The sequence below is a fragment of the Aethalodelphis obliquidens genome, unplaced genomic scaffold, assembly GCF_003676395.1.
Source record: "Aethalodelphis obliquidens isolate GAN/ISIS:26980383/991018 unplaced genomic scaffold, ASM367639v1 scaffold45, whole genome shotgun sequence".
Classification (NCBI taxonomy): Eukaryota; Metazoa; Chordata; class Mammalia; order Artiodactyla; family Delphinidae; genus Aethalodelphis; species Aethalodelphis obliquidens.
This window is the reverse complement of record NW_020837989.1, coordinates 4,474,700-4,486,722: the sequence shown is the minus strand read 5'-3', so window position 1 is coordinate 4,486,722 and position 12,023 is coordinate 4,474,700. Positions and strand designations below refer to the sequence as shown.

Here is a 12,023-nt window from a genome sequence, read left to right as displayed (position 1 = left end):
ACCCATTTGATGATGCTCATCAGGCAATTATGGCAGAACAATTGGCATTTTCCCACCACAGTTTATTTACAAAAGACAAGGTAATGAAGCCCTATTGGAAGTCTCTCATCCGGGAGGGGGAGGGAGGCTGGCTCCTGTTGCCATTTGATCCAATTATCTCCTTCACTCTGGAGAGGAGATGAGACAGTGTAATGAGGAGTCCCCCAGGTCTGAAAGGGAGACATTTCTCCCTGGGCTTTCTCTCTCCGGGCTTTGAGAACGCGAGTTCCTGGAGCCGGCGGCAGCCCCTCTGCCAGTGCACTGTCTCCTGGGCCCCCGCGGAAGGCCTGCCCACAGCGCTGAGGGCACAGGAGAGCCCGTTCGTCTGCCAGCAACACCTCCCTGGAATGCTGGGTGTTCTGTTTCAGCCAGAGCAGGGCATTTACGAAGGGCCAAATTCCCTCTGATTAATCTCTACTGAGATCCCTTTTCTTCTTGGTGACAGAGAAGAGAGACTGGTCTGAAAGGCATGAGTGTATATTCAGAAATTAAGATAAATTGATATGTTAAAAAAAAAGACAAATTGATACGTGCCATCAGGGCTGATGGATTAATAATTCGGCTCCAGTCTCAGACCAGGCCATCTATCCTGATGGGAAAACCCCAGAAGAGATGTTTCGAAGGCTCTGAAATTTCTAGGAGAGTCATTGACTCTTTTTTTTCCCCTCTCTCTCTCTCAGCCAATAGAGCTTCTGTTTCCAAAAGGCACGGTCACATATGAGAGTTCTGCTTGGCAGTTAGACCCTTCCCAGTTCTAGTGGGCGGATAAATCTTTAACCCTGTAGCCTGGCCTACACCCACCTCCGTGAGCTGCTTACCGCCCCTTACTTTCTCTCCACTCTCCTCCGCATTGCGTTAGTCTGGACTCTTGGTAACAGGTCACCAAAATCCCGGTCAATCTGACCCCAGTCTGACTTAAACAAAAAAATCAGAATTGATTGGCCCACCCAACTGAAATTCCAGGGTAGATCCTCCAGACCCGGCTGGATCCAGGGACTAACCCATCTCATCTAGGCTCCATCTCGCTTAGTCCCTCAGCTCTGCTTTCATCTGGGTTGGCTTTCCTCTCAGGCAAGTTTTCACTTGTGGAAATACCCAGCAGCCCAGTGGGAAAAGAGTTTCTATTTCCCATGATTCCTGTAGTAAGTCCCCAAGTCGAGTCTCATTGCCCCTTCCTGAACAACGTTCTGATCTGTCAACTGCAGCCTGAGTCTGATTGGTCACATGCCCATCCTGGAGCTGGGAAAGTGGGATGAGCTGACTCCCTAAAGGAAAGCCCAGGCATTGTGTGCAGAAGGGGGAATGGAGGCGGGGCGGGGCAAACCACCGATGTCCACCTGACCCAGCCATACAGAATGGCTTACAAGCCCCAGGCTCATATGCCTGGCTATCTTTGAAGGCATGCACTGTTCACTTTTCCTGAAATGCCCTTCCTTAGTCTGGCCAACCCACAGTCATCCTTCTGGGTTCAGCTCATCTATATGGTGTCCTCTCAGCCTTACCTGAGCTCCCTTTGATGCTTAGGGACCACCCGAATGTCACTCCCAGCATGGCACCCAGTACCTCCTGTTGACAGGACCCAAGGGTTGGCCTGTCTCCCCCACTGCACTCTGAGCTTCCTCGAGGCAGGGAGTGGGTTTTGTCCATCTCTATACCCCAGTTTCTGGCCCAGAATAGGTGTTTTAGATAACTGTTAGTGGCATCAGTTCCTGTCTTATATAACTTCCTTCATCCTGCCCTTCCCAGGCTTACATCTGCATCTTTGGGTGATGGCGATGTGGCAGGAGAGGTACTCAGTGAGAAGGCAGGGCACTGGCTTCTCATCTCTGCTCTCTGTCCACCTGGAGACCCTGGACCAATTGCTTGATCTCTCTGGCCCTCACATCCCAGATGGTGCTGATAGAGTTTTCCTTCTTACCCAAGAGAGGCTCGAATAAGATGCTGTGGAGAAAGCCCTTGGTCTTACGTGGATGCGAGGGTGGTTGGATTAGAGGTGGTGGCAGCAGGACCAGCAGAAAAGGGACCTGCACAGTGTCCCCAGGAGGCTGAGGTTAGGATGTCTTCAACTTTGAGGTCCAGGAGAGGAGAAGTGTCCACGGGACAACGTGGCTGAGCTGGCGTGAGAAAGATGTGGGCCTTGACGCAATGTAAGTGGGTATATCTTCTGTTAGCAATTTGGCAGAATCCGTTACATTTCAAAGCAAGCACATTCTTTTACCCAAAATTTCACGCCCAGGAGTTTAGCCAAGAGAGATAGAGCAAAGATTGAGGTAGGAGCTATCTGTTGAAGCATTACTTACGAAAGGGGAAGACTGAAAATGACCTAAATGTACATCCTTAGGGGATAAATAAGTTAGAGCACATCCCAACAGTGAAATATTATGTAAAAGAAGTTAGATGCCTCCAAAATTAAGTTTTAAAAAAAGATGTGAAAATTTTGTTTTTATGTATGTATATATAGTCCCGTGTTTAATCTTAAAAAATATGACAAATGCAAACAAACAAACAAAAAACTGAGAAGAATCTCCTTCTAGTTTACTGAGCACCCACATGCAGTAACGTGGGGCCCCGTGCCCCCCCATTTTATAGATGAGGAAACTGAGTCTTGGGTTAAATCCTTCCACAATGTCACGTGGTTGGAACAGGGATTTCAGCCCTGCTATCTGACTTCAGACTGATCCTTTGCCTTGATGTACTCTGACCCACGGTGCCACGGAAGCTTCCCATCCCTTGGGACATCGGGGGTGGGAGGGCTACAGTGTGGCTGTCCCTTTCTGCTTCATTGTTTCTGTAACATTGAATGCGTTCATCATCAGTACATATCACTTCTGTAATCAGGAGAAAAATTAATATTTTTTTTAACTGAGAAGAAGGGAAGACTGTTGTTTCTTCAGCCTCCCGGCCCACCCCTCCTCCGCCCCATAGACATCCCAGTGCTTCGTTTGGGCCATTTGCAAGTTCAGGGATGAGATTCTCCCCCAGGTGAGGTCTACAGAGAAGGGAGTCACGGTGAGGAGAGCCCCAGGGAAGGATGGAGACCCCAAGCGCACCTCTGCAGGGTCTGTTCCAGGAGACAAGGGCCTGCTGCCCTTGGAGAGAAAGATGGAGACGTTCAGAAGGTCCCTTGGGGCAGGCTCGCTTGAGCAAGGGAGTGACAGAAAGCCACACGAGGGAACGAGGGAGAGCCTTGTTCCGAGAGGGAAACCCACCACATCTGAGCAGAGGCAGGAGGCCTCAGTGGTGGGTGGGTCTGCATAGTCCAACACTGATACAGTTACCAAAGGCCAACCCAGCCCCAGACTGCTGTGGGCAGATTTAAAAAAAGGAAACTCTCAGATTTTCCTTCCTTGGAACTCACGTGTCATCAGGGGGGTTGAGTGAAATAGGGTGTATGAAAAGAAAGTAGTAGGCACACCAGAAACGGGTGAGGAGTGATGTTGTGACCTGATGCCCCAGGTTCTTAGGGGACAGGGCCAGGGTCCCTCAGCTGGAAGGTGGCAGAGCCAGGGCTAAATCCCAGATGTCCTGACTCTAAGCCCAGTGCTCATTTCATTCCACCTGGTGGGAGGGGGCAGCCTAGAGAGAGGCCACTGCTACAGGGAGGCCCCAGAAGTCAGGACCAGCCCTGAGGGGGTTAAGTTGCCACCCAGGAGGGCCTTAGGGGCCCCCACGCAAGTGCCAGCGTGCCATCGCCTCTCCCCATCCCTTCCACCACCCGCTCCCAGCCCCCTCTGATTCAGACCAGCTGCAGTGTCGCTGCCGGGAACCCGGCGGTAGCGCCTTCCTTCGCTGGGTTATCCGAGGATGCTGGGAACTTGCTCTGCCGCATGTAGCATTTTCCTCCCAGCCACATGTACCCAGACTTTCTAAGAGCTGTCTGCCAAGAACAGGGAAGGCATTCTGCTCCTGACTTTGAGCAGCCATTTGAAATTCCATGGGTGTCTCTGTCTGTGGGCACCTGCCCCTCCCACCATTCCTCCAGGAAGATGGCTCGGAAGCCCGAGGGTCACCTGTGGTACATGGCTCCCTAACCAGCCACGTGCCCATCTCTTCATGCCTCGGTCTTTTATTGCTAAAAATGGAGATAACAACTTCTTCAGAGGTTTGTTATAAAAACTAAATGGTAGGGACTTCCCTGGCAGTCCAGTGGTTAAGACTCCGTGCTCTCAATGCAGGGGCACAGGTTCAATCCCTGGTCAGGGATCCCACATGCCACAAGGTGAGGCCAAAAATAAAAATTAAAAATTAAATGGTATAAAACGTTTGTTTAGCCTGGAGACAGACAAAAAGAAGGCAGTCAGTGAGTGGTAGCTGTTTGGATCAGAACCTTCGTGTTAAAAAAGGAGGCAGGGGGCTTCCCTGGTGGCGCAGTAGTTGAGAGTCCGCCTGCCGATGCAGGGGACACGGGTTCGTGCCCTGGTCCGGGAAGATGCCACATGCCGTGGAGCGGCTAGGCCCGTGAGCCATGGCCGCTGAGCCTGCACTGCATGTCCAGAGCCTGTGCTCCGCAACGGGAGAGGCCACAACAGTGAGAGGCCTGCGTACCGCAAAAAAAAGAAAAAAGAAAAAAAAAAGAGGAAAAAAGGAGGCAGAACGGCACGGGATAGTACATTGGCTTTGGAATCAAACCACCTGGGTTCAGGTGAAAGCTCCATGAGCTAGTGGCTGTGTGACCTTGGGAAAGTGACTTAACCTCTCTGGACTTCTTCATCTGTAAAGTGGCAATAGAATGATCCTTATTGCATAGTGTCGGTGTGAGCATACTATTAATAAAATGTGTTAAAAGCTTAGCTCAGCTCCTGGCATATTGTAAATTATCAATTATGATAGCTGTTAACGTCGGCATTGTGGTCGATGTGTATGGGCTGCAGTTGCAGGAAGACAGGCGTGGAAGGAGCTTTGAGGCCGGCAAGACAGAGGCCAAAGACCTTGGCTCCAGGCCCAGCTCTGGAATGAGCTGTGAGTGAGACCTGGGACAGTTCACCTGCCCTTTCTGCTGAACCTTTACTTCCTCATTGAAACCCCAAACTCACAGGGCTGTCTAGAGACACAGTGTGAACTGGCAGGCACCACTGTCCTGAGAGGGGCTGTCACTAATCCAGGAGGCACTAGTTCTCAAAGTGTGGTCCCCAGCCCAGCAGCACCAGCATCACCTGGGAACTTGTTAGAAATGTAAATTCTCAGATCCCACGGAGACCTGCTGAGTCAGACATCCTAGGGGTGGGACCCAGCAGTCTGTGTTTTAGCAAGCTCTCCAGGTGACTCTGATGCTCACTCGAGACTGAAAATCGTGGCTGTAATCAGTAGGTAAAGTCTTGTACAGAGTGGATGCTCAGGCTGGGGTGTGGAAAGATAGAGTAATGGGTAGGTTGGTTGGCAGGGTTGGCCCACAGGTACCAACACCTTCACCCCACTTTCAAGGCTCTATGTCATTGGTCCACCGTTGGCTGCCAGTTTCTGTTCCATCTCTTCTTTTTTTTTTTAATTAATTAATTTAATTTTTTGGCTGTGTTCGGTCTTCTTTTCTGTGTGAGGGCTTTCTCCAGTTGCGGCGAGCGGGGTCCACTCCTCATCGCGGTGTGCGGGCCTCTCACTGTCACGGCCTCTCCCGTTGCAGAGCACAGGCTCCAGATGCGCAGGCTCAGTAGTTGTGGCTCACGGGCCTAGTTGCTCCGCGACATGTGGGATCCTCCCAGACCAGGGCTCGAACCCGTGTCCCCTGCATTGGCAGGCAGATTCTTAACCACTGTGCCACCAGGGAAGCCCCCATCTCTTCCAACAGGGTTTTAGAGCAAGGCTGACCAGTGACCAGGCTATGTGTGAATGAATGAATGAACGAATGAATGTCTGTACTGGGCTGCATTGTTCATGGAAAGAAAAGCACATGTGCCCAAGAGAGCAGAAATGTGGGTGCACTGCAGCTGGCTCTCAGCAGCATGCGCATGTGGTGTCCAGGGGGTGTGGAGGGGATCAGAGGTGACCAGAGCAGGGGGCAGAGGCCTTGACTGCAAGCCCAGGGTGACCCCTTTGTCCTGCAGATAATACAAGTGCCAAGAGGGGTCTTTGTGGAAGACCATGATAGGGTCAGGACCAGGCTTTAGAAAGATCGAAGGTGCAGTCTCAGATCTGCCTAGTTCTGGGGGCCCCCACCCTGGAATCCACTCTGGGCTCTGCCACTTATGAGCTGAGGAGCCCTGGGGAAGGCACTGGACCTCGCTAGGCCTCGCTTTCCTCATGTGTAAGAGGCATGCCAGTACCTCCCCCACTGGGTAGTTGGGAGATTGTGCTATTTCAAATATGAACCAAAACCTAACAGATCCTGCAACTTAAGTGAATTCATTTATTAAAGAAAAAAAAAAAGCCCTAATGTAAGGCAACCACCCCCCATTTTTTGGCCAAGTTGACTATAAACACCTCAGGAGGGCTTCCCTGGTGGCACAGTGGTTGAGAGTCCGCCTGCCGATGCAGGGGACACGGGTTCGTGCCCCAGTCCGGGAAGATCCCACATGCCATGAAGCGGCTGGGCCCATGAGCCATGGCCGCTGAGCCTGCGTGTCCAGAGCCTGTGCTCTGCAACAGGAGAGGCCACAACAGTGAGAGGCCCGTGTACCGCACACACACAAAAAAATAAAATAAAATATTGTTTTTCTTTATTTCATTAATTAATTTATTTATTTTTGGCTGCATTGCGTCTTCGTTGCTGCACATGAGCTTTCTCTAGTTGCGGCGATCAGCGGCTACTCTTCGTTGGTGGTGCACAGGCTGCTCATTGTGGTGGCTTCTCTTGTTGCCGAGCATGGCCTCTAGGTGCGCGGGCTTCAGTAGTTACAGCACGTGGGCTCAGTAGTTGTGGCTCACAGGCTCCAGAGCGCAGGTCAGTAGCTGTGGCACACGGGCTTAGTTGCTCCGCGGCATGTAGGATCCTCCCAGACCAGAGCTCGAACCCGTGTCCCCTGCATTGGCAGGCGGCTTCTTAACTACTGTGCCACCAGGGAAGCCCCAGGATATTGTTGAAACAGTCAGATATTCAATGTATTAATTTAGATACACATATGCTTAAAACTATATTATATAAAATCATATATTAATCTAGAAGTAAATTTAAATGGATTTTTAAAAGAAAATAAAATTGGGTTTTTTCCTGCTCTTTTACCAACTGTACCCTGTAACCAGTATAAGCATCTAAAATGAACATGAGTGAGATTCTTTCATACTGGTGAGACTTCCTGAAACAGTATCTTGTTGTTCGAAACAAGCTAATATGTTCAAAATCATATGAACTTACAGAAAACGTGGATCCAACGCCATTCCTTCTTTTCTGAAGGGAAACTGCGTGGCATATTTGTGGCGCCCACCACCAGTAGCGCCAGCCACCATGTGCCCAGGTAGCACCATTAGGATTGCTCAGAGTCCTCTATGCTTCAGAATTACCTCATTCCAGCCTCATCACAACCCTAGGAGGGAGGCACAATAATACATCCCATACTGCAGGTGAGGAAACTGAGGCTTTCAGATTCATGAAACTTGCTTAAGAGCCAGAACCAAGCTCATCACGGCTACCCTGTGTTCTTCCTAAGCTCAGAGATAATGCAGGCTAATTGGTGACGATTATTCTTTTAATTGCATATTAATGGTGCAGCTCCCAAGCGCAACTGAACAGGGTTTGGACTTCATCGGGGTCCTCAGCTGCTGCCAGCAGCAAAAGCCATGGCTGACTGGTGTCTTCTCCCCTCCCTGGGCAGGTAGGGTGCCCATCCATTACTGACTGGTTTCCAGGCAGCCGTTTCCTTGAGAGAGAGGTTTCGCCCCACCCCTGCTCACTCGCGGTCCCCTCAGCAGGACGGCCCCTTTGCCACGCACTCACCGGGGCCCACTGTGTCTTCCTGAAGCTCATCACCACTCGTTTCTTTCCTCCTCAGTTTAGGAGGTAAGAGCGACTAATTGTCTTTTATAGACACTGTAATGAAGCCTGTCATCACACAAAAGAAGTTTGCTAATAAAGTAAATCAAAGCAGCAATGAAAATGAATGGGGAGCAAGCTTTTACAATTAGATTTGTACTTGTCTAGTGGCATGATGCTTCCAGGGAGAAGACTGTTCCACAGGAGAAAACAGCACCAAGGAACGAGATGGCAGGGTGTGTCTGGAAACTCCTTATGGTGGAACAAGGCTCCCGGAGCAGACAGTGGCACCCCCCGCGGGGATGGAGACTAGGAAGGGCATGGAGGGGAGGGAGGGAAGAAAGCTGACAGCAGAGAGGGGCTGCAGGATGTCATCTCAGTGGCCTGTCTTTGTCCCCATCCATATATGACGGGGTCCCGGCCAAACACGGTTGCAGCTGCTGCCAGCTCTGCAGCTCCCCTTCTCTCTGCCACCAGCTGGGCTCTTCTGCCGGTGTATTAGTTGGGGGAGAGGCGAAGACCCTCGGGCAACCAAGCCCCGTGACTGTACCCCACCCGCCTGGCACTGTCATTCTCCTGGTCAGTTGCAGGTTCTGCCACGAAGTCTGTTTGAAAAACTCCATCATGTCTCTGAGCTTCACTTTATCCATTTGGGAAATCAGGCCATAGGATAAAAAAATACCATCGTGTTGAGCAGAAGGGCAAATACTGTATCATTTCAAGGTGGTGGTATTTCTCGTTCTTTCGCAAATAGAAATGACTAACATTAATCAGGTTTGCTACGGCCAGGCATCAGGCTGAGCGCTCTTCACAGCTTGTCTCAGTCCATCTCAGCAGCCTTGCAAGGTAGCAGTGACCGTCATCCCCAGGTCACACGGCTGCACTGGTGGCGTTGGGATAGGAAAGCAGTGCTGTGGTTTCTGTGGGTCTTGGGTGGCTGCTGCCTCAGCTGTGAAGGGAGGGAGGTGGGCCTGAAGGTACACAGGTAGGTGACATGGGCCATGAGCTGAACCTGGAGTCCAGGACCAGATCTGCCCAGCTCCCCAGCCCACGGCAAGTCATGCTGTAATTGCATGCCTCCAGCTTTTATCATGTCCCGGGGTGGAGAGTCCCCTCCAGTCTGGGGATCCTGCCAGATAAGCAGCGAACACCACGGGGGTGGTGCCTGCTGTGTATGATGTGTTCTGGGGGGCCAGAGGGCGTTCTGAAGGGTTGAGTGTACCCTGAGCTGGGCCCCTCTCAGACGGCTCAGGTGCTCCCAGAGGACTCGGGGTTTGGCAGCAGCTTTTGCTGAACAGGTGTGCGTCTCTCTAAAGGCAGTTCGAGTTCTGACTCAGCCGTCAGAGAGTCATGTCCAGGGCAGGGAAGCCGTGGAGTAAACCCATCGTCCAAAGCCAGCACTCCTCCTGGGCTGCAGACATCCCAGGAATCTGAGGGCATTTTGGATGCCTCAAACCTCTGAGTAGATCAAGGTCACCCCGGTCCCTCAGGAACCTTCCGGCTGATGGCCAGCATGGTCAGGGCCAAAGAAACCCGAGGTCACAGCACAGGGAAGGATTTGGAAATTGATGATCCGTCTGCATAAAGGAAGGTTCCCTGCCAAGCAGAGCCAGAGACACAGCCTCATTAGCTAATGTGAGTTTAATATGGAGTCGAGAGAGCTGGACACCGGCCTAGTCAGCTGCCCAGGAGACATTCACAAATAGAGCAGAGTAAGGTGTCCTCCACCTGCTCAGTGTTGCTCTGCCTTCCAACAGGCAAGGGCAGCCCAGCGGCGACCTGGGCAATATCCACCAGACAAAAACATTGCTTCCACATCAGTCACTTTGTATAAAGGGAGAGTTATTGTTACAGGATGCTGGTGCCTGATCAATGTCTCCTGCTTTGAAAATAAACTTCTTGGCTTGGCCTTGACATTAATCTACCATCAGGAGCCCATTATCTCAAGACCAACGTTCTGTTCTATTGACTGGCTCGATGGTTTTTTCCTCCCCCAAGATCAGAATATAATCGCATTTCTCCAGGCAGCATTTCCACTAATTGCAGTCCCACGCATGCCTATCCCCTGTGGGAAGCCCAGGACAGAGTACATCTGGGGTGGGGAGGAGACAGTTGCTGGCGGGAAGTGATGGGGGACTGAGGCCCCTCAAGTGTGCAAGGAGCCCTTCTAGAGCCCCTGAATTAATCAAGATACGGAGCCGAGTCCCAAGAATCCTGTCAAGCAGTTCAAGGTGGAAAAGACTCTTTTGCACAGAATCGGGGTTGTAGATATTCCCACTCCTGCTCTTCACTCCACAAATGAGGGAATACAGTAATGAAATTAATAATAAATGTCCCAAATCCAGCCGTGTCCCACCATCGCCACAGTCCCACAGACCCTAAGCCATCTACAAAAGTCCCCTAGACCTTCCCTCCCCCAATCCTGTACCCTACAGGCCATCCTGCACTCCACAGAGTCATCTTTGGAAAAGAGAGGTGGATTGTGTTGTCTCCCTCACTGAAGACTTGCAGTGAAGACTCCTAGTTCTGCTGCAAGAGACCCTTATGATTGTCCCACTCACCTCTATGACCTCCCCTCCCCTCACTCCTGTCTTTGCAACCTCTGCTCCAGGCCTCTGGCTCCCTACCCCAGGGCCTTTGCACTCGCTCTTCTCTCCACCTGCTCTCTCACCCTTCAGATCTTTATTTTATTTTACCTTCTCATCATTTAAGTCTCGCCTCAAATACTCCCTTCTAGGTGAGGCTTTCCCTGACAGGTGGGGGTAGCGCAGCATCCCATCCATCCATCCAGTGAGTCCATCCAGTTACCTTGCCTTGGCTTCCATAGATCACACATCACCATCTGAAAGTCCCTGTATTAGTTATCTTCTGCCACAGGAAAACATAATCTTAAAGCCGTAATAGACAGTTATTATCTCAAAGTTTGTGCAGGTCAGGGATTTGTGCGTGGCTTAGCAAGATAGTTCTGCCCGGGTCTTTCATGAGGTTATAGTCAGGGTATCAGCCAGGACTGTGGTCATCTGAAGGCTTGACTGGGGCTGGAGGAGCCTATTTAAAAAAAAAAAAATTATTTGTTTATTTGGCTCACTGGGTCTTAGATGCAGCACATGGGATCTTTAGTTGCGGCATGCAAACTCTTAGTTGCAGCATGCATGCGGGATCTAGTTCCCCGACCAGGGATGGAACCCGGGCCCCCTGCATTGGGAGCACAGAGTCTTAGCCACTGGACCAGCAGGGAAGTCCCTGGAGGAGCCACTTCTAAGATGGCTCATTCACGTGGTGGGAAGGTTAGCACTATTAGCAGGAGGCTTCAGCTCCTCACCACCTGTACCTCTCCATGGGGCTGCTTGAGTGTCCTCAAAACATGGCAGCTGGCTGCCCCAAAGCAAGTGATCCCAGGGAGCAAGGTGGGAGCCACAGTGTCCTTCGTCATTTCTGTAGTATCCTGTTGGTTACACAGGTCAGTCCTCATGTGCTTCATTTGGGAGGGTGCAGACACCAGGAGGCAGGGATCACTGGGGGCTTCTCGGAGTCTGACCACCACACTCCGCCTCCATGAGAGCAGGGCCCTTGGCCAACTTATTCTCTGCTGTATGTGCCCAGCAGCACGTGTGGCATGTAGCAGGCACTCCATAAATATCAGGCAAACGTACGAACCCATCATTTGCAGTATCTCACACTGCTGTGACTGGGTGCCAGGTCCTGTGCTAATCAGCACCTTACCTACAATACCGCATCCCCTGAGCCTGCCTCATTTAACCCTTTACAAGTGAGGAAACTGAGACTCAGAGAAGTTAGGTGCCTTGATCCAAGTCACAAAGCTGTATAGTGGCTGAGTCAGGATTTGAACCCAGGACGGCCAGAGGGGGTCTGTTTAGGCTGGGCCCCTCAGTGGGCTGATTGTACTTGTTAAGAATTCCCACCCTGTTGTCAGACCAGGGTTCCAACTCAGGAGATCTCTGTGATACCGGTTGTGGAGGGAGACACAAGAAGCACAGGCAGCCTTGCCCATGAGCCATCCTGCAGGAGAGTCAGGGCAGGGAGGCAGGGGACTGCTCAGGGTGACCCAGCAAGATCTAGAAGG

The 12,023-nt window shown here is 51.3% G+C and overlaps 1 protein-coding gene across 6 annotated transcripts in view; it reads left to right on the top strand.

Annotated features, from left to right (window-relative positions):
• GALNT10 (polypeptide N-acetylgalactosaminyltransferase 10) overlaps positions 1 to 12,023 on the top strand; it is a 225,326-nt gene that overhangs the window by 195,104 nt on the left and 18,199 nt on the right. The window lies entirely within an intron of this gene.